General features: G+C 52.7%; 1 long non-coding RNA gene across 4 annotated transcripts; it reads left to right on the plus strand.

The window, feature by feature from the left end:
- The first annotated feature begins 13,679 nt into the window (after positions 1-13,679).
- On the plus strand, positions 13,680-17,774 carry LOC115512840. Of its 4 annotated transcripts, none has more exons than XR_003968511.2 (2): positions 13,680-14,173; positions 15,941-17,774. It is a non-coding gene; the product is annotated as an uncharacterized LOC115512840 (long non-coding RNA). The 4 variants fall into 4 exon arrangements; XR_003968512.2 differs by having other exon boundaries at positions 13,681-14,173; positions 16,002-17,774; XR_003968513.1 differs by having other exon boundaries at positions 13,681-14,164; positions 16,002-17,774.
- Positions 17,775-22,763: the final 4,989 nt, after the last annotated feature.

A 22,763-nucleotide genomic window follows, 5' to 3' on the forward strand; every position in this document is an offset into this window, starting at 1 on the left:
TTTCTGATTCTGTGTCTCCCTCTCTCTCTGCCCCTCCCCCGTTCATGCTCTGTCTCTCTCTGTCCCAAAAATAAATAAACATTGAAAAAAAAAATTTAAAAAAATAAAAAATAAACATTAAAAAAAAATTAAAAAATAAAAGTGCAGCCCCGTGTGAACCTGCTCACTGTATGATCTAGGACGGGCCCCCAAAGGGCCAGACAGTAAGAACCGCAAGGCCGCATGGCCTCACCTACTTGCTCTCCCCTTGTGCAGAAGCAGCCACGGACCACATGGAGACACATGGGCAGGCGGTGTGCAAATAAAACTTTATATATAAACCAAGTATTTCTTGAAACAAAAGACCTAAGAGGAGCAAACTAATAATGGTCTGGGATTTTAAGATTTTAAGCCTATCTCGGTTAAACTGCCCTCGGAAGGGGCAGCATGGGTAGATGAAAAGCATTAGTTCATAAGGGTTTTTGTTTCCTCTGCCAGTGAAAGCAAATAAGAAAAATGGGCTCAGGACAACAGACAGGGAAGCCAGGTCACCAGCTGCCCTTGGATGTAAGACCCAGTCCCAAACGGCTGGAACCCAGCTTGGGTCTTCTCTGCTGCAAGACCCACTTTCTTCACCAGGAACGAAGCTTCACAGACTCACGGCGCTGTCTTCTAAGGAATTTGGCTTAAGATGATCTGCTGTTAGCAGTGAGGGCTGACATCTAATTCATCAGTATGACTGCAGGCAGCACCCGCGACACATCCCAAATGCACCCTCTCCGTCCATCCCAAGGCTACCCCAACTCAGCCACTCAGTGGCCTCTTAAGTGGTTTCCTGCTTCCCCCGTCCCCTCTCCAAGCCCCTCTCCACAGAGTACGCAGCACCCAAAACTGTCTCTAAAAACCACGGGCCAGATATATTGGGCTTTGCCTAAAACCGTCATTAGCGTCTCACGATCTTGGAATAAAATCTGAATTCTGTACTCTGGCCTGTCCTACCCTACAGGGTCTGGCTCCCACCCCATCAATGACCTTGTCTTGGGCCTCTCTTCCCTTGCTCACCCCCCTCCAGCTTCACCTTGACCCTGAAAGATACCCACCGTGTGCCCTTCAAGGCGCTTACCAGTTGTGTCTGTGTCACTCTGAGGTCTGCCTCCCCCACCTCCGGGCAGGCATGGGCTCTGTCAGTCCCGCTGGGCCTCCGCTGTGCTGTCGGCAGGTGACCTGTCACACTCAGCTGTTGAGCGAATGACTGTCAGTCCGGCAGAGCAAAAGAACGGCCAGACATACAGTGGACGCTGGGTCAGGAATGGGAGACAGATAGAAAGGCAAATACAGTGATCCGATCACATGTTTGCTAGGAAGTCAAGCACCATGGGAGGCCTGAGGACACCAAGGAAAGTAAGACTGGATTCTTCTTCAAGAGCTGCCCGGGTCAGGCGCCAGCTCAGTCCAACCCAAGGTTAGGGATCGAACTTGTTAAATCTGGTACGAGCGCTCTTAATTGTGCCCCGGACATATTGATCTAGAATTTTCAGAGCTACCTTTCTGAAGAGACTCCTTTTCCTGCCAAAAGGTTAAAAGATCATTTTCCGGGGCGCCTGGTTGGCTCTGTCGGTTGAGTGTCTGGCTCTTGAATGTCTAACTCTCAGAGGCTCAGGTCATGATCTCACGGTTCATGGGTTCGAGCCCCACAGCGGGCCCTGTGCTGCCAGTGTGGAACCTGCTTGGGATTCTCTCTCTTCCTCTCTTTCTGCCCCTCCCCCCTCATTATTTCCTCTCTCTCTTTCAAAATAAATAGACATTAAAAAAATCATTTTCCAAAGTGACCTACGCTGTTAGCCCCAATCATAGAGAAGGGAACCCATTTCTTTTAGAATGAGAGGTTCTTCTTCATGACCTTCATCACCAAAGGGAGGCCTGCCTGTCCCGAGGGGGTCTGCCTGGGACAGGATGAGAATAAAGCGGCCCCAGGCCCCCTCCAGTGGGTGTGCGACTGCGGGGCCGGGCGGGGCCGCGAAGCTGCAGAAACAGCTCCTGCCCCAGCAGGGGGCGCTGCCGCAGCAGGAAAGGCCGTCTGCAAACAGCCAGTCGGGCCCCAGGTTCCAGGAACCAAAACACACCGGCGTCCGCAGTGGCAGCCTTGGCTCCTGCAGATTCAGAGCCAGCAGGTCCTGTCCACTCCCGAGGGGCTTGCAGTGGGGGACCCACGGCTGTCCCCAAAGCCCCTCTTCTTGCTCGGGGCGGGGGAGGGGAGGAAGGTGGGATGGCAGCAGCCGGTCTGGCGGGACAGTAGACAGTGGCCACATCCTGTCCCTCACCCCGTTTGCTGTCCTCAGTCTTCTCTGCACCCAGAACGAGCATGCTCGTTTATTGATTCACCTGTCTGTCTCCCCCACTAGGGCGCGGAACTTGGCCTTGGTCCATTTTGTGCGCCCCTGAGTCCCGGGGTGCCTGGCCCCGTGTCTGGCCCAGGGCAGGGCCTCCAAATCTGACGGATGATTGGAGGAAACACGAGGATGAGCAGGTGTGGACAAGAAGGACCGAGCAGGGCTGAGTCTGACGGGCTGCCTTGTGGTAATTCAGCTCCTCGTTCTGGCAAATCCAGGAAACCTGTTTCGGTGTGTTGGGGGGGGTGGTGGGGAGGGGCGAGTGGAGGCAGGCTCCTCCCCCCAACGCACACAAAATACCTGTCACTTTCTAGACTGGAAATGCTTACCGGTAGACTTTCTGCAGGGGGTCGGGCTGGAGGTTGGGGCCTGGAGGTGGGCATCACGGGGAAGTGGGCATCACAGGGAGGTGGGCATCATGGGAGGGGCATCATGGGAGGTGGGTGTCACGGAGAGGTGGGCATTATGGGAGGTGGACATCAGGGGAGGTGAGCATTATGGAAGTTAGGCATCACAGGCAGGTGGGCATCATGGGGAGGTGGGCATTATGGGAGGTGGACATCACGAGGAATTGGGCATCACAGGGAGGTAGGCATCACGAGAGGTGGGCATAATGGGAGGTAGGCATCTCAGGGAGGTGGACATCACAGGGAGGTGGGCATCACAGGGAGGTGGGCATCATGGGAGGTAGGCATCACAGGGAGGTGGACATCACAGGGAGGTGGGCATCACAGGGAGGTGGGCATCATGGGAGGTAGGCATCATGGGGAGGTGGGCATCACGGGAAGTGGGTATCATGGGGAGGTGGGCATCATGGGAGGTTGGCATCACAGGGAGGTGGACATCATGGGAGGTGGGCATCACGGGAAGTGGACATCACAGGGAGGTGGGCATTATGTGAGGTGGGCATCATGGGGTGGTGGGCATCATGGGAGGTGGGCATCATGGGGAGGTGGGCATCATGGGAGGTGGACATCACAGGAAGGTGGACATCATGGGAGGTGGGCATCACGGGAGGTAGGCATCATGGGGAGGTGGACATTATGAATCGTTGGGACAAGCTGAGTTCAAGTGCCAGCTGCCCATTACTACTTTGCAAGTTGTTTCAGTGTTCTTTCTCAACTGATTTTTTTTAGTTCCTTGTTTCTATTCTTTTTAAAAGAATTTGTGGTAAAATACATTTAGCACAAATTTACCAGCTTAACCATTTCTCAGTGTCCAGGTCAGTGCTACCAAGCACGTTCACCGTGTCGTGCAGCCACCATCCGTCCCAGAACTCTCTCCCGGCAGAACTCACGCTCTGTCCCCATGAAACACTAACCCCCACCCGGCCTCCCCTGCCCCTGGCGCCCACCCTCCGCCTTCTGTCTCTGTGAATCTGACTGCTCTCAGGACCTCCTGTGACTGCAGACATACAGCGTGTGTCCCTTGTGATGGGCTTCTTCCACTGAGCACAAGGTCCTCCAGGTTCAACCACGTGGTTGCAGGGGTCAGGATGTCCTTCCTTTTAAAAGTTGAATACTGTTCCACCGTGTGCACGGACCACACTGTGTTGGTGCCTTCCTCTGTTGGGTTGCTTCTGCCTTTTGGCTGCTCTGAACTTGAGGGTACAAATATCTCTCTGAAACCCTGCTTTCAGTGTTTCTGGGTAAATACCAAGGAGTGGAATTGTTGGATCGTGGGGTAGTTCTAATCTCAATTTTCTTAATTACCTTTTTTTATTCGAAAGTGTTTAAAAAAATGTTTTTAATGTTTATTTTTGAGAGAGAGACAGACAGTGAGCAGGGGAGGGACAGCGAAAGAGAGAGGGAGACACAGAATCTGAAGCAGACTCCAGGCTCCAAGCTGTCAGCACAGATCCCGATGTGGGGCTTGAACTCATGAACCGTGAGATCATGACCTGAGCCAAAGTCTGATACTTCACCGACTGAGCCACCCAGGTGCCCCAACCTACGTTTTTTGTTTGTTTGTTTGTTCTTGTTTTTTATTTTAGAGAGAGAGAGAGAGAGAGCTAGCAGGAGCGGGGCAGTGGGGCAGAAGGAGAGAGAGAGAATTTCAAGCAGGCTCCACAGTCATTGTGGAGCCTGACTCGGGGCTCAATCCCATGACCCTGGGATCACAACCTGAGCGGAAATCAAGTCGGACACCCATCCCGCTGAGCCACCCAGGCGCCCCTAATTTCGATGTTTTGAGGAGCGTCCCTACTCCTTCCACAGTGGCTGTACCATTTTACGTTCCCACCAACAGTGGACAAGGGTTCCGATGTCTCCACATCGTCACCAACACTTGTTATTATTGTTATTTCACACTGGCCATCCTAACGGGCGCCAGGCGGTGAGGGGAGAGGTTCTCAGGGTACCTGAGGTGGCGGAGACAAGCCAACAGTGATGACAGCCATAGCACGTGCCCTATCCCGCTGTGTTCTTGTGTCGCCATCAGGCCTCCTGTCCACCCCTCGTTCCCCCAGGAGGAGGAGCGAGCTACGCGGGTGCCGGGTGCGAGCTCGGGTGCCCCGGTCCCATCTCTTGGTGCTGGAGTTCCTGAATTACAGCCGCTGCCCCTGGGCGGCTTCTGTCTGTCTGTTGGCTTTAGCCCGGTGGGCTGTGGGCAGTGGTCCCTGCAGTTGGCTGCTCTGGGGTCCTCAGGACCCCTGGCCCTCCTGATGGGGGGTGGAGGGCCCAGGAGAAGCTCTTGCCCACAGGGGCAGCCCCACGTCCATTCCAGCACACAAGTCCTGAAGCTCAGAGCCCAGGAAGGCGAGCTACATGTTGCCCCCTCCGGCCACCCCTGACCTTGGGGACCGCTTGTTGCTGGGCGGCAGCCGGCCCCATGCCCCAGAGTGTGCACAGGTGAGCCCGTTGAGGCACAGCCTGCGGACCCATCCTGCCGGGGAGAGGCAAACGCCCACGCAGACTCTGACTTCAGAGACACCAGCGATTTGGGAGACCCTAGAGAAGCCCAGCAGGTGCTGGAACACGCTGGGGCTGCAGGCGGGCGTGGCATCACACCTGAGATGCCCAGACATGCAGCCACGTGGGGGACACGCCACCGGGAATTCTTAACACCTCGCGAGAGACCAGTGAGACTTGGAGCAGGACTTTCTTAGCTTTGGTGGGGTTTTCTTCTACCGACCTTGGATTGGATTTGCTTTTCTTTTCCTAGTTTCCTAAGGCAGAAGTTTAGATGATCGATTGTGGATCTTTCTGCTTTTTCTTTTCTTTTTTTTTTTAATTTTTTTTAACTTTTATTTATTTTTGAGAGAGAGAGACAGAGCATGAACAGGGGAGGGGCAGAGAGAGAGGGAGACACAGAATTGGAAGCGGGCTCCATCCTCTGAGCTGTTAGCACAGAGCCTGACGCGAGGCTTGAACTCACAGACCGCGAGATCGTGACCTGAGCTGAAGTCGGACGCTTACCCAACAGAGCCACCCAGGCGCCCCTCTTTCTGCTTTTTCTAATCTACGAGTTCACGGTTACCAACCTCCCCCTAAACACTGCTTTTGCTACAATTTACGTAAGCTGCGTTTTCAGTTTCATGGAGTTCAAACTGTTTTAAAATTTCTGTCATGATTTCTACTTTGACTCGTGTTGTTTAAAAAAAATTTTTTTAATGTTTATTTATTTTTGAAAGAGAGAGCGACAGAGACAGAGTGTGAGTGAGGGAGGGGCAGAGAGAGAAGGAGACACAGAATCCGAAGCAGGCTCCAGGCTGTTAGCACACAGCCCAACGCTGGGCTTGAACCCACGAACCATGAGATCATGATCTGAGCCGAAGTCTGACGCTCAAACGACCGAGCCACCCAGAAGCCCCATACCTACGTGTTATTTAGAAGGCTATTGTTTGGGGGCACCTGGTTGGCTCAGAGTTTAAGTGTCTGATTTCGGCTCAGGTCATGATCTCACAGTTCGTTAGTTCGAGTCCCACATTGGGCTCTCTGCTGACAGCTCTGTTTCCCTCTCTCTCTGCCCCTCCCCTGCTTGTGCACTCTCTCTCTCTCTCTCTTTCTCTCTCAAAAATAAATAAATAAACAGTTTTAAAATTTTTCAGAAGCCCGTTGTTTGAGCTCCAAGAATTTAGGAGTCTCGCCGTCGTGAATTTTAACTGAAATCCATTGAGGTCTGAGAGTATACATTGTATGATTTCCACTCTTTTTTTTTTTTTTTAATTTTTTTTTTCAAAGTTTATTTATTTTTGGGACAGAGAGAGACAGAGCATGAATGGGGGAGGGGCAGAGAGAGAGGGAGACACAGAATCGGAAACAGGCTCCAGGCTCTGAGCCATCAGCCCAGAGCCCGACGCGGGGCTCGAACTCCCGGACCGCGAGATCGTGACCTGGCTGAAGTCGGACGCTTAACCGACTGCGCCACCCAGGTGCCCCTGATTTCCACTCTTTTAAACACGCGGTATATCTCAGGGTCTGTCTTACAAGTGGACTATCTCGGCGAACGTCCCACGGGGGCTCGAGAAGGATGTGTGCTCTGCTTCCGTTAGACGAAGCCGTCGCGGTGTTTTTCGTTTTTAAAACTTTTTTATTTTGGAGTAGTCTCAGACTTGCACAGAAGTTGCAAAAATAGCTCAGGCCGCTCGCGGGTGCCCTTCAGCCAGCGCCCGGCAACGACAGCATCTTGCATAACCACCTTGCACTGACCAACCCGGGAAATGGACATTGGCACGCTCCCGCTAACCGAGCTACAGCCCTCGCTCGGATTTCTGCTGCCTTTCCACGCGCTCACTTTTTCTCTTCGTACCCAGTTCTGTGGAACCAGCGCCCCAGGTACAGAACTGTTCTGCCGCTCCAAAAAACTCCCTTGTGCTACCCCCTTGGGAGTCACCCCCCACCCCCCCCACTCCAACCCCTGGAAACCACTGACGAGCTCTCCATGGATTTTTTTTTTTTTTTTTTTTTTTTTTGAGAGAGGTATATACATCCAGTTTGTAATCCGGGAGTGGCTTTGTTCACGCATATGCCCTTGGGATCCATCCATCCGGGGCTTCTGGGTGTCAGGCCGCCCCTTATTTTTTTTGGCACTGTTTATCTTCCCCTCCAGGGAAGAGGCCTGAGCCCTTTCCTCGACCCCTGGCTTCCTGGCACCTGCAGACTGAGTACTGTGCACCCGGCCGCAGGACCCTGGGCCGTGAATCCCCCCCCCCCCCAGCCTCCACGTTCCGTTCTGCAGCCGGCATGGACTTGGCCTTGTGCCCAGCCCCCCGCCCCCATTCTCTGGCTCAGCCCCGCTGGGTGAGTACCCACCTTTCAGATGGGGTGGGGGGGAAGCAGGGCTCAGAGACGTCATCGGTTTCTAACCTGGCTGTGAGCAGAGGTGCACTGCACGCCCCGGAAGGCTCCCGGGCACACCCGCTGACCCCCGTGGCGTCCCACTCCCCACGCAGGACCCTCCCCGCTCCTGCTCCCGGGTGGCCCAGGATGGAGACGGCCTTTGGTGGCAGGTGTCATCCATGCTGAGACCTGATCCAGGAGAGGGGGGCAGCCGGACTGTGCTGAGGGGAAGAGTGGCTGACGTACAAGGGAAGACGCGCAAAGGCCCTGAGGTGGCAGGTGCCTCCCCACGAAGTTTCCAAGTAAAGACGAGGAGGAAGGGCCTGGTATCAGGCGGTAAGGATTTTCCTGGTGGGGACTCCACGTCCTGGCCACTTGTCCTGACTTTGGCTGGATAAATCTGGGCCAGTGCCAAGGGGACGCGCACGTGACCCTCACGTAAAGAGAGAGGACAGAAAGCCACGCGGGGAGACGTGTGTGCATGTGTGTGAGACACAGTTTAGTAAACACTGAAGCAGACAGGAGTGGGGGGGCTCTGGGAGACGTCCGTGGGACAGAGGGGTGACTGAATGTCTTGAGAAGGCCGTCAGCAACAAATGGGGCACTGGGGTGAAGCCACCAGCTCCTGGTTCAAGCGCCAGCCTACGTGGCTTCAAATTCCAGCTCAGCCCCACCTTGTGACAGATGAGAAAACCGAAGCCAGGAGCAGGGAGGAGACCCGCTCCGGGCCATGCCCCCCCGTTACACAGGTCCCCACTGCACGCAGGCTCTTGTCCCAGGGCACCCATTACATGTCAGACTTTCTTCCATTTCTCCCAGTCTCAGAACCTGGTGAGAACCACCATAAAGAAGTACTCACTGCCTGATGGAGATACACGGACAGGAGCTGGCAGACCCCCAGCTTTCAGACTCTCCCAGCCTCGGAGATGAGGGGCCCAGAGAAGTCAAGAAAACGACCCAGATCAGGGCGCCTGAGTGGTTCAGTCAGTTCAACGTCTGACTCTTGGATTTGGCTCAGGTATGATCCCAAGGGTTCGTGAGTTCGAACACCACATTGGGCTCTGTGCTGACGGTGCAGAGCCTGTTTGGGCTTCTCTTTCTCTCTCTGTCCCTCCCACTCTCTCTCTTACTCTCTCTCTCAAAATAAATAAATAAATAAGCTTGAAAGAAAGAAAGGGAACTCCCTAAGATCACATAGCCTGGCAGGGGTAGAGGTGGGCTGGACCAGACCAGCTGGCTCCCTGGATGGCCTGATCTAACATGTAGTCTCGGGGCGCCCGGGGGGCTCAGTCGGTTAAACATCCTACTTCGGCTCAGGTCATGATGTCACGGTTTGTGGGTTTGAGCCCAGGTTCGGGCTCTGTGCTGACAGCTCAGAGCCTGGAGCCTGCTTCAAATTCTGTCTCCCTCTCTCTCTGCCCCTCCCCTGCTCTGTCTCTTTCTCTCGAAAATAAATAAACATTAAAAAAAAAAAACCACACCATGTATTCTTTACTGATTCATTCAACAAACACCGTTTGGAGTATGCACCATGTACCGGGCACTGGCCAGTGAGTAGGAGCCAGGCCCTGACCTGGGTCACTCAAGGAAAAGTGGGGGAGAGAGAGCTAAAGAGTCATCGTAGGTGGTCACAAGGAGAAACCTTGGCATTCTATGTGAGGTCTCGGGGCGGGGGGGTGGGGGCAGGTAGTTGGGGATGGCTCCCTGGAGGAGGTGATGGCTGGACCAAACATTGCAGGATGAGTTGAAGTTTGCCAGAGAGAAATGGGAGGGGAAGGGCACTCCAGGTGGAGGGAACAGCATGTATGAACACACAGAAACAGGAGAGACGGAGAGCATATGATGCAGAGGTGTCAAAAATCAACTTCTTAAAATTCAGCTAGGCATCCTGAATTTTACACATTCAAAAAGAAAGAGAGAGAGAAAGACAGAAAGAAAGAGAGAGAGAAAGAAAGAAAAGAAAGAAAGAAAGAAAGAAAGAAAGACAGAAGAGAGAGGGAGGAAAGAAAGAAAGAAGGAAGGAAAGAAAGAAAGAAGAAAGAAGGAAAGAAAGAAAGAAAAAGAAAAAAAAGAAAGAAAGAAAGAAAGAAAGAGAGAAAGAAAGAAAGAAAGAAAGAAAGAAAGAAAGGCTGAGCACGAGATGGGAACAAGACACCTGCAGCTGGCCTGACACCCACGGGCCCACAGGGTGGGGCATCTTGTCCCGTCAATGGTTGACTTCAGGCAGCAGAAACCTCTGGAGCCTTGTCTCTCCCCAAAGAGTCACTTCAAAGACTTGGACCTTGGTCCTGGGGCCTGCCGGAGTCACGGGGCGGCTTCCCTGAGTAACTCAGAGTGAAGTTCCACCCAGGGTCGTCCAGACACTCCACGGTGCTCAGCCAGAAGCAGGTCCGGTCTGTCCAAGCTGCCACTAGTGACCCCAGAGATCTCCAAGGGCGTCACTGAAGGGGGGTCACCACGATGACAGAGCGCGTCGACACAAATGTGCATCGATCCCACTCTGTGTGACACCTGTCAAGGGTCAGGACTTTGCCCACGTGACCCAGGAGGGGCAGGACCTGTCCCCTCCACCCCCTCCCACCCCCCCCCCCCCCCCGCCGTTTCCCAGATGTCAGTGCGTGTTCCCAGGCCTTGTGTTCCCGGACGTCTTGCCTCTGGTCACTAGAAGACAGTGTGGTGTTCCCCAGAGCTGAGGGCTTTGAGCAAGTTATTGCAACTCTCTGGGCCTCGGTTTCCTCATCTGCAGGCCGTGGCGGAGACGACGTGAGCTCAAGGGAGCAAGGAAAGCCTGAGTGGCTGCGAGGGCCGGTCCTGCACTGGGCTCAGGGCTGCCTCGCTGGGTGACGCCGAAACTTCTCAAAGAACCACAGTCCCGTGCGCACTCCTGACACTGTGCCCCAGACGCGGCTCCCACCGAGTCGTCTCTCCCCGCCGCCGATCTCCCCTCCACCTGCCTCCGTCTCTGGAGATGCTCACTCTGGGGGACGCCGGCTGCCATGCCGTGAGGAAGCCCGAACTGGCTGGTGTGGAAGGAGGCCCCCAGCGGACGGCCAGTATCAACGGCCCGACACGAATGAACCTCCAGATGATTCCTGGGCAGAGATGAGCCCGATTTCCCCACCCACAGAACCCGTGAGCTTAACAAACCCTTGTTTCAGGAAGTCCCTGGGGTGATTTGCTCCACAGCCAGAATAAGGGGACCCGCCACCCTGCCCTTGACAGGGAGGCGGCTGGGAGTGGGACGGAGAAGCACTGGGCAGGGGAGGCCTAGGAGGAGGGGAGGGAACCTGCCAGAGGGGGAGGCGGGGGAAGGGCTCCAGCAGAGTAACAGCCGTGAACCCAGTGTGCTTACAGAGCTTTGTTGGCATGCCAAGTCCAAAGTCGGAGGGGAGGGCCGAGAAGGGGCAGGTCCTGCAGCCTTGGTATCAGTCGCCAGGAAAGCCTGAATAAGGGGGGAGGTGGGGACAGGTTTGATTGGGACCCCCTGGAGAGCACACTGGGTGGGTGGGGGGGAATGTACGGGAGGGTTCTGGCTGGAGGCAGGTGAGCAGTGAGGCCTTCACAGCCCCAGAAACCTGGGCTCCCCCTTCTCCAAGCAGGTGGGTCTGCCGTGGGGCTGAGAGGTTCAATAGACCCCTGAGCCTCCCTCCCTCCCTTCCCCCTCGTCCTCTTCTCCTTAGTCCCCTTCTCCATTCTCTAGGGCTCTGCGATTTTTCCTCTCACCAGCCACCCAGGGACTGACCCAGCTCCCTGAGGCTCTGACCCCGTGAAGCAAATGCCCCAGCCTGAGCAGCACCTCTGCACGGGCAAGGGGGTACTTAGGGGCTGATTTCCCCATCAGCTGCTGTAAGCTTGGCCGGTCCCCAGAGCCAGCCCACCCTGCATGTCCCGATCAGGTCAAGTCTCTGGATACGCCCTGGAACGAGACGACAACACACACACACACACACACACACACACCATGAGGGTGAAATGCACAGGCCTGGGGCTGGCGCAGACCTGGTTCCATCCCTGTTCCGTTATTTACAGCTAGGGGCCTGGCCAAGTTCCTGATGCTCTCTGACCCTCAGTTTCCTCATCTGCGGAATGGGGTTGGCTACAAAGGGCACCGACTTCGTGGAACTGTCGAGAGCAGTTGAACTCAGGTGTCAGGAGTGCAGAGGCTCGCGTGGTATTATTCACAGATCACCACCCTTCATCTGGGAACTGGGGGAGGGAGGTGGGAGAAAGGAAGATGTGTGTGTGCGCGCGCGCGCGCGCGAATCCCTCCTTGTAATGCTAGAAAGGAAGGCTCGCTGTTCTGGACACACCGGTGGCTCTACGTCCAGCCCGCCACCCTCCCGGCCTGGCCTCACAGAGGCTGCAGATAGATGGCCTGGTATGTCCTCCGTTTCAGGCCGTGCCGGCCCTCCCTTAATAAAGACCTGTTTCTTCCTGGCTGCGCTCTCGGCCTGGCGACCGCGGGGCTCAATGGGCTCTTCTGAGCGCCCGGCCGGCCCGCCCTTCTGTTTGCCCACGGCGTCCCGTGGAAAGCTCACAATGTGGCCCTGTTCTCCTGCCACCCAGCCGCCAGCTCCCCAGGCCTGCTCGGGAGGAGGCTGTGCCAGCTGGGGAGAGGGGGGGCCTTCGCTGGTTTTCAGGAAGACGCACGCACCGTGTGTGGCCGGAGACGGGACACCTCTTCGTTGGCAACCCCTGCAAATTAAGGGATGATTTGTTGTGGGCAAACCGTGTGCAGCTGGCAGGGCCGCTGATCAGCTCCCAGGCCCACGCTGGTGCTGGGCCTTTGCAACAGGCTGTTCCTCTGGTCCTCCTGGGGCTGCCCCTTTCCTCTCTCTCCTCCAAGCCTGAGCGGGACCGGCTCCTCCCTGGACCGGGATCGGACGCTCTGTCTCGTGGCCGCGTTTGACTGTCCCCATGTAGGTAGCATTGGTCTTGTCCCTCTAGAGGGTATCCTGTGTGTCTCCTCCATGCCCATTCCCCAGAGCCCAGCACCCTGCCCGGTTCACGGAAGGCCACTCAAAATGTGTTAGATGAACGAATAAACAAACCAACCACCGTATTAAGAAATCGGCCTGTGAGGGGCGCCTGGGGGGCTCAGTCGGTTGGGCATTCGACTTCGGCTCAGGTCATGATCTCACGGTTCACGAGTTCGGGCCCCGCGTCGGGCTCTGGGCTGACAGCTCAGAGCCTGGAGCCTGCTTCGGATTCTAGGTCTCCCTCTCTCTCTCTGTCTCTTCCCTGCTCATGCTTTCTCTCTCTGTCTCTTAAAAATAAACATTAAAAAAAAAAAAGAAATCGGCCTGTGAGCCCATGAAACCATGATTCGATGCATCGGTCACTGTATTAATGAGGTCAGGTCATGCAGGCAGGAATCCTTGCCTAACGTATGTCTGTAATCACCTGCTCTTCCCCGCCTACCTCTAAGCGCCCCAGGGCAGTGCTGGGGCCGGTGTCCTCACGCAGTCCCCAGAACCCACAGCCAGCCCTGGGCCCAGCTGCACACACCATGTCCCGTGAGTAGCGATTGGATGAACAACCCAGGGCACCTTCACATGACCTCTGATCCATTTGGGGGTCACCCCGGCTTTGTCCCGTCTCAAGACCTTTGTACCTACTGTTCCCTGGGCCTGGAATTCTGCTGCCCGGCCCCTTCACCTGAGACTCCTCTTCTTTGGGGTCTCAGCAGGAACAGCCCCTTCGCAGGGCAGGCTGCAACGGCTCAGCACCGCCTGCAAAGCTGATTTTCGTCCAGTTCACAGCTCCGGGGGGGGGGGGGGGCCCAGACCCAGCACGTGGCGTGCCCGCAGTCACAGAGTCTGTCCGAGATAAGGGAACTAGAATCCTGTCCCCCATTCATTCATATGGCAGGGCTTTTTTTTTTTTTTTTTTTTAGTTTATTTATTTACTTTCAGAGAGACAGAGACAGCATGAGCAGGGGAGGGGCAGAGAGAGAGGTGGGGGGAATCCCAAGCAGACTCTGCCCTGTCAGCGCACAGCCCGATGCGGGGCTTGAACTCAGGAACCGCGAGATCATGACCTGAGCCGGAATCAAGAGTCAGACGCTCAACTGACTGAGCCACCCAGACGCCCTTATAAGGCAGGTTTTTATCCGGCGCCCAGTGGATTCAGAGACAGAGCTGAAGCCTCAGAGGGAAAGAAACAGGTGCTTCCATGGAAGGAGACGGGAGCAGGAGTGCGGAAGAGCCCGGCCACCTGCTCCTCAGGCAGGGGTGGTCTGGGAAGGCTCCTCGGAGGAGGAGGTGAGGCGATCCCTGGGTGGAGTCCCAAGAAAGGAACTGCCATGCAGCGGCGGTGGGAGCTGGGTGCACAGTCCACGTAAGGACAGCCCTCGGAGAGGCTCAGCAGGGCCTCTGGGGAGAAGAGGCCTCCTCGATTTGCTCTGCACATTTTCAAGAGCAAGGCAGGAAGACCTATTTGAGGTCAATGTCGGGTGGAACCACGCAGAGACCAAAGGCGCTGCCTGAGGACGGAATGAGCCCTGTGCGCCTCAGGGTATGATATGTAAGCCGGATGAGGGGAGGGAGGGGCTCACCCAGGCAGGAAAGCCACCAAGGCCCGTAAATCCAGAGAATCTATAGGCCCGTCCAACGCAGGTGGGGGAGACATTAATCGGATGGTCCCAACGTCCCGCAAATACAAATATGTGTGGAGATGGTCATCAGTTTGTTTACAATGGGAGAAACCCTGTGTACAAATTTCACTTTTGTTTCTTAAAAAAAAAAGTTTAATGTTTATTTATTTTTTAATTTTTTTTAATATTTATTTTTGAGAGAGAGAGAGAGAGAGAGAAACAGAGTATGAGTGAGGGAGGAGCAGAGAGAGAGGGAGACACAGAATCAGAAGCAGGGTCCAGGCTCTGAGCTGTCAACACAGAGCCGGACGCAGGGCTCGAACCTGCGAACTGCAGGATCACGACCTGAGCCGACGTCGGACGTTCAACTGAGCCACCCAGGCGCCTCCAAAGTCCACATTTAGAAAGGTCTCCTACGTAATCAGCACATGTGCATTCAGGCACCCCACTCCAGCAATGCTCACGGCAGTGCTGTTTGCAACAGGGAACTTGGAAATGGCCTGAAAATTCATTTATATGGTTTTTCCATCTCCCCTCGAGACTGTGAACTCCAAGGGGATTGGCTCTTGTCTGTCTTATTCACCACTCGGTCCATCTCCTCTGGTAGGTACAGAGATACGATGCAATCTTTTTTTAAAAACATATAATCCCCAGGGCACCTGGGTGGCTCAGTCAGTTAAGCGTCTGACTTAGCTCAGATCATGATCTCATGATTTGTGAGTTCGAGCCCCGCGTCGGGCTCTGTGCTGACAGTTCAGAGCCTGGAGCTTACTTTGAATTCTGTGTCTCCCTCTCACTCTGCCCCTCCCCTGCTCACACTCTGTCTCTCTCTCCCTCTCAAAGATAAATAAACATTAAGAAATAAAAATTTTTTTAAAGTATAATCCCGGGCAACCTGGGTGGCTCAGTTGATTGAGCGTCTGACTCTTGGTTTCAGCTCAGGTCATGATCTCACGGTTCATGAGTTCAAGCCCTGTGTCGGGCTCTGAGCTGACAGCAGTCTGCTTGGGATTCTCTCTCCCTCCCTCTCTCTCTGCCCCTCCCTCACATGCACACGCTCTCTTTCTCTCTCAAAAATAAGTAAATAAACATTAAAAAAAAAAAAAGATAATCCCATTGACAAGAGAGAGAGGGAGAAACGCATCCAAACGTTAACAGTACTTTTAGGTGATGGGATTAAAGGTACTTTCTGTTTTCTTCTTCACCTTGTGCTATATTTTCCATCCTCTCCAGGATAAACGTGTAGTATGTTTGCAATGTGAACATTTTTCAGAAAAAAGGGAATGACAGGGTGAAATCAGGGTACAAAAATAACAATTGCTTCTTTTGCTGAGCTCTGAGAATGGATTTTTAAAGCCAAAATGAATTGAGTAAGAGTTTATCTGAACGTCCCTCGTGGCCCCCTTTCATCATCTGGATGGGATCCGGCAAGAACAATCCAACTCATTTGGGTGGGTAGAAAATAATTTTCAGTTTCACAGCGGCCACTCCTAACGCCCCCCCCCCCCCAGGGTGGCCTATTTATAGCTTCCGTTGGGTGTAGACGTGACATTTATCTGTGCGAACCAGGCATCCACACTCGGGGGCTTCCCAAGCCACTTCTGTTCAAGGCAGATAACAAAACACAGATAAGTCGATCAGCAGGAATCCGCCTTTGAATTTGCCTTCCAAAACAAGCAAGCTCTCTTGCTGTTTAGGGAGAAACCAACCTGTTTGGAATCGCTCAGGATGATGAAATAGCCGTCTCTATTTCTCGAGGGCCGGAGGGATTCAGCCTCTACGTGAGGCAGCTCTGAAGGATCCCAGCCACTGCCAGGAATCCTGTTCGCCCTTTATCCCCCTTGGGAAGTAGAGAGAAGTAAACACCCCCTGACACTGGAGGTGTGCAAGCCGCAGCTGGGCGAGCCTTGTCCGAGGCACTGTAGCAGGAATTTCAGAGTCAGATGGGGGGCAGTGCTATGGGCTGAATCGTGCCTGCAGAATCCACACGTTGAAGCCCTAGCCCACCCACCGCCCTCCCTGCACCGCAGATGTGACTGTATTTTGAGATAGGGTCTTTCCACGGGCGATCAAATTAAAATGAGATCATATGGGTGTGTCCTCATTTAATCCGACTGCTGTCCTTATGAGAAGAGATTAGTAGGACACAAGCCCATACAGAGGGACAGCCATGGAAGGACCCAGGAAGAAGACAGCCATCTGGGCACCAAGGAGACAGGCCTCAGGAGGAACCATTCCTCCCCGTACCTTGATCGAGGACTTCCGGCCTCCAGAATGCGGGACCGTGAATGTCTGCTGTTTAAGCCGCCCGGACTACGGTGCTGTGTCGCGGCAGCCCAGGCAGGGTGGGTATTGGTGTATCCACCGTCCAGGTGAGACAGGGAGCTCAGAGAGGTGAAGTGATACGTCCAGGGTCTCACAGTCCGTGATGGCTCATCTGGATTCGCATCTGGGAAGGCCTGTCCCCCAAGTCTGTCTGCTGTACTCATGACTCTCCACCACGGACTCTGTAGTAGGGTTTGTACAAGAGGCTGGGATTGTCTAGAGAAGGAAGGAGAGCCCTTGACTTGGGGAAGGTCACGGAAGGCTTCCTAGAGGAGGCGCCCTGTAAGCCAGGACTTAAAGTAGTAAACCCCCAGCAGGAAAGAGGAGGGGACACTCACCCTCTATGACAATGACAGGTGAGAGCACAGAACTTGCCAACTGAAGGACTTGCTCCTGGGAGCTCACGCATGGGGATGTCCCGTCATGTCACACAGAGAGAAACACATGTCAACGCCAGCCACCCTGGGCACCCTGGGCAATGGGCTCCGAGGTTCACGAAACAAGAAGCCCCAACCTCTGGTGCAAATCACAGCCCTGCCTGCCTCTTTCTGGCTGTGTGCTCTTGGAGAAGTTATGCCACCTCTCCGAAAAACTGTGAGAAGTAAACTTTCTTCGCAGGATGCATTCATTCCTCACGTGCATATGTTTTGAGCCCCGCTCCGTGGTGGGCGTTGCTGTTGGCAGAGGAAAGAGCAGTGATCAGAGCGCGGTCGCGGGAACGTATCCGTCTAGTAAAGCGCCGGAGATGGGAAACTGAAGGACTCCATGGAAATCTGCATTTTGCTCCTTCTCCTGCCTCTGTTCTTGCAAGGACCTGCACCCCCACGCCTCTTTGCACCTCATAATGCAAACAGCATATGTCTTCCCCGCAAGGGACACGGAGGGAATGACTTCTCTGGAATAGACAACATCTAAGGAAGGACCAGGTGAGAATGAAGCCATCGTGCGCGCATTCCAGACCACTTGGCTCTAGACATCTCCGTGCCAAGGCCGCCTGGCTCCAAGGACTAACACCTGCACCCTCATCTTTGTTCTGACCACTCCCGGGATGCCTGAGGGGACACGCATGCCAGACCACCGTCCTCCATAAAAAACCCCCAGGCCCCGAACAAAGATGAGTCTCCTGCTCCCTTCCTTTCCGGGCCTCCCAGACGCTCTGTCTGTGTCTCTCTCTATCTCTAATAAACTCTGTTTTCACTCTTGCCAGCTCAGTTTGATGTCATCCTGCAGGCAGCCAGGGCCCCTGGTGGCTGGTCGTCTGGGACTCCCTCTGGGTCCTCAGACCCAGCCCATACCCCACACCCCACAGCGAGGAGGGAGTGCACCGGAGGGCTGGCAGGAATGCAGATAAAATGAAGCAGGGGAGGGGTGCGACTCCAGGGTAGTCAGGGAGGCCTCAGCAGAGGGGGTGCCTTGTGGACAGCGGTGGAGAGAACCAAGAAGTAATGGTGATGTGAGGTTCCAGTCATCATCGGTGTGGGAATTTTCTTTCTTTTTTTTTTTTAAAGTTTATTTATTTATTTATTTTGAGAGAGAGAGAGAGAGAGAGAGAGAGAGAGACAGAGCGCATGAGCAGAAGAGGGGCAGAGAGGGAGAGAGAGAGAATCCCAGGCAGGCTCTGCACTGTCAGCCCAAAGCCCTATGCGGGGCTCGAACTCACCAACCTGTGAGATCATGACCTGAGCCACGGTCAAGAGTCAGAGACGCTTGTGGTGCCCGGGTGGCTCAGCCGGTTAACCATCTAACTCTTGATCTAGGTTCAGGTCACCATCTCACACTTTGTGGGTTCTGCTCTGTCAGCTCGGAGCCTGCTTTGGATTCTCTCTCTCCCTCTCTCTCTGCCCTTCCCCCGCTCGTTCTCTCTCAAAATAAATAAATAAAAACAAACAAAAAAAGAGAGTCGGATGTGTAACCCACTGAGCCACCCAGCTGCCCCAGTGTTGCTATTTTCATTACTATCACTCCATTTCCTCCTGCACCTTCCACTGGGCCACTCCTAGGCCTGACCCACCCAAACCGCTGTTATTCCCTTGACATCAAACTCAAGAAACAAGTCGCCCTCTGCTTTAAACCTGACCTAATGGTGACTGGGAGCAACCTTAGAAAGGACCCATGTATCTCCCATCCCTGATGAGCAGCTTCTCACTTGCCCGGACTCTGGGGACCAAGGGCCCCCATCTAGTAGTCTTAGAGGCTCCTCCCAGAGGTGACTTCCCAGAGAGTTGGTATACCAACCGAGCTGGGGACAGCCAAAGTGGCCACCCTGCTCTGCTGAGGCCTGCTCAGATTCCAGGGCTGACAGCCCCTGCCAGGATGATTCAACCATTCCTGCTGCTGGAGGTGGGCAGGTGGCTAGGAGCCCCCGGGGAGCCTGGAGCTGCGACTGGGCCAAGCCATGGGTAGGCAGATGGGAGGGGCCACTCTGCATTCTCTGGCTTCTTACTTTTCTTTCAAAGCTTCCAACCCATTGCCCAGGAAGCCAGGTACTCTTAGCCTGTTGGAGAAATCCAGGCAGGTGTTCTTCCCTGCCAGCTGCCTCCTCCTTGGAGAAGCATTAATCACTGGGAAAGCCAGGATGCTCAGAACCAGATGCGATGGGACCCAAGACCAGTCCAACCAACACCAAACAGTTCCTTTGCTCATTTTTAATCAAGTTGCCTGTTTTTGTTGTAGTTGAGTTGTAGGTGTTCTTTATATATACTGGATACTAATCTCTTTTTATTTTTATTATTTTTTAAAAATGTTTTATTTATTTTTGAGAGAGAGAGAGAGAGCAAGGGGCAGAGAGAGAGGGAGACACAGAATCCAAAGCAGGCTCCAGGCACTGAGCTTTCAGCACAGAGCCCGACGCAGGGCTCGAACCTGTGAACCATGAGATCATGACCTGAGCTGAAGTCAGACACTCAACCGACTGGGCCACCCAGGCGCCCCGATACCAATCTCTTTTTAGATGTATGACTTGCAAATATCTTTGTCTATTCCTTAAGTTGCCTTTCTCTCTGTTGATAGTGTCCTTTGATGCACAAAAGTTTTTAGTTCCAATGAAGTCCAATTTATCTTTTTTTGTGTTGTCTGTGCTTTTGGTGTCAGATCTGAGAGCACATTGCCAATTCTGGCGTCACAAAGCTTTTCTCCAGTGTTTTCTTCTGATGGTTTGTTTAATGGTTTTGGCTTTTGTGTTTAGATCCATTTTGAGTTAACTTTTGCATATGGCGTCAGACAAGGGTCCAGCTTCATTCTTTTGCATGTGGATGTCCAGTCTTCCCAGCACCTTTGTTAAAAAGACTGTCCTTTCCTCATTAAATGAGCCCTTGTTGAAAATCACTTGCCCGTATATGTGAGGTTTTATTTCTGGGATCTTTATTCTATTTCATTGGGCTATATGCTTGTTAACTTTATGCCAGTATCACACTGTTTTGGTAACTGTGGCTTTCTAGTAAGTCTTGAAATTAGAATGTGTGAAACGTCCAACTTTGTTCCACTTGGAGTCTCTTGAGATTCTATGTGAATTTTAGGATGGATTTTTCTATTTCTTTTTTTTTTTAATTTTTAAAATGTTTATTTTATTTTTTGAGAGAGAGACAGAGCACGAGTGTGGGAGGGGCAGAGAGAGAGGGAGATGCAGAATCTGAAGCAGGCTCTGGGCTTCGAGCTGTCAGCACAGAGCCCGACGCGGGGCTCGAACCCATGAACCATGAAATCATGACCTGAGCCAAAGTCAGATGTTTAACCGACTGAGCCACCTAGGTGCCCCGGGATTTTTCTATTTCTAAAAATACTTTTTTTTTTTTTAAGTTTATTTGTTTATTTTGAGGAGGGGAGGGGCAGAGAGAGAATCACAAGCAGGCTCTGCTCTGTCAACACAGAGCCCAACTTGGGACTCCATCTCATGAATGGTGAGATCATGACCTGAGCCAAAATCAAGAGTTGGATGCTTAACCAACTGAGCCATCCAAGCACCCCAGATTTTTCCTTTTGTACAGAAAAGTGTCAGTGGGAGTTTTACAGGGATTGCACTGAATCTATACATCGCTTTGGGCAGTATTGATAGCTTAGCAATATTAAAGATAAAAGTTTTGTTGTTGTTTTTTGTTTTTGTTTGCTTTTTGTTTGTTTGTTTTTACACAACATTTAGTCTTGCGGCTGTGTGAAAAACAGTCCGGGAGGTCCTCAAAATGCTAAACATAGAATTACCAGGTGAGTCAGCAACTCCTCTTAGGTATATACCTCCCAAAAACCGAAAGATGACTCAAACAGGTTACCATTATTAGTATCCACTATTATTAGTAGTATTCATTATTAATAATACCAGCACTATTCACAAGGGCTAAAACATGGAGGCACCCACGTGTGTGCTGACAGACAAAGGACAAATACTGTGTGATTCGCCTTGCGTGAGGTCTCTAGGGCAGGCAAATTCGCAGAGATGGACGCAGAAGACAGGTTACCAGTGGGGAGGAAGGAGTGGGGCATTATTGTTTCAGTGAGCACAGAGTTTCTGTTCAAGGTGATGAAAAAGAGCTCCGGAAATAGGCATTGGTGAGGGTTGTACAGCATCATAAATGTACTTAACGCCACTGGCTTGCGTGCTTAACAATGGTTCAAGTGGTCAATTTTATGTCACATAACACATGCATATATTTTAGCACCATAAAAAGTATTTTTAAGTGACATGTAGTCCCTAATTACCAAAGTAGCACATTTTCACACACACACACACACACACACACACACACACAAAACAACAGAAAAACACACAGAAGTAAATTTTCAAAACCACCTTTTGAGGGGTGCCTGGGTGGCTCAGTCGGTTAAGCATCTGACTCTTGATCCCAGCTCAGGTCTTAATCTCAGGGTTGTGAGTTCAAGCCCCCCGTTGGGCTCTGCACATGAAGTTTGCTTAACAAAATAAAAAAATAAAATAAAATAAAGCAATTAAAACCACCGTCTGAGAAAGATTATTGAAATGCAGGGAGAGTATGCAAACTGAACATCGACAGCAGCCCACGTTTTCTGTCTCCTCTGGGGACGTGGATGAGCCAGCTTCCCTGGGGGTCCAGCTGCGGAGACCTACACAACTGCCCATGCAGGTGGGTAAGTGCCTGGGAGGCGGCATCTTCAGCTTCCTCCCCACTGGGGTGCACATTCCCCTCCACTATCCCTGCGTGAGCTTTTCTCTGCTCCCAGAAAGTTTGGTGGGGATGCCTGGGATTCTAAGACGGTCTCTTGCAGAAATGAAGCCCCCTAGGGTTCCTCTGTTGCCGCTGTTCTATTTAGTGAATTGCTTACTTACGTCCTAACAGAGCTGGATTTGATATTCCAGCTTTGCGTCCAAAGGATGTCGGTGTCTGGTTATTTTCAGACCTACAGAGTCAATGAAGGCAAGTTCTACGATATTGTGCTTCAACAGAACCTTAACACTGCCCACGCTCTGTTACCCGGGAAGCCCATTTGTAGGAACCTCCCCAGAGGAAACATTTGACCTACAAAAGGGCGTTTCTCGAAGCATCATTTGTAACAGCACAGAGCTGCCCATCGGGGCGGGGGAGGAGGGCCCTGGTGAGTGGAGTAGGATTACTCGGTGATGGGACATTTGCATATGACAGTTAGCAACAAGGGCTGTACTGAACTGCACCACGGCACAAAGGACGTGAAAGAGATTATAAATGAAAAGACCAGAGTGCAGTAGGAGCCACACAATGTGTTTAAGGTTTACTTTATTTATTTTGAGAGAGAGGGAGAGAGAGAGAGAGAGAGAGAGAGAGCATGAACAGGAGAGGGGCAGACAGAGGGAGAGAGAGGATCCCAAGCAAGCTCCTTGCTGTCAGCTCAGAGCCCAGAGAGGGGCTTGATCTCACAAACCGAGAGATCATGACCTGAGCCGAAATAAAGAGGACTGAGCCACCCGGGTGGCCCCGTCTGATGTGTCGCAACCCTATTGAGATGTGCAGCATTACAACATTTTCAAATTTTTTAAAAGCTTGAAAAAAATTCGGTCCCTGATTTTAGGCGTAAGAGACATGAAACTGTATGAAAATCAGTGCGATGTCAGGCATTATGAATTTTTGCGGAAAATACAGTAGCTTAAAAACAGCTTGGAAGGAAGCGTACCGACATGATCATTTGTGACTGTCTTTAAGTTGTGGTATAACGAGTCATTTTACTTCTTTCTCCCCTTTTCTCTTTTTGTTGATA

The sequence above is a fragment of the Lynx canadensis genome, chromosome B1 (genome assembly GCF_007474595.2).
Source record: "Lynx canadensis isolate LIC74 chromosome B1, mLynCan4.pri.v2, whole genome shotgun sequence".
Taxonomy (NCBI): domain Eukaryota; kingdom Metazoa; phylum Chordata; class Mammalia; order Carnivora; family Felidae; genus Lynx; species Lynx canadensis.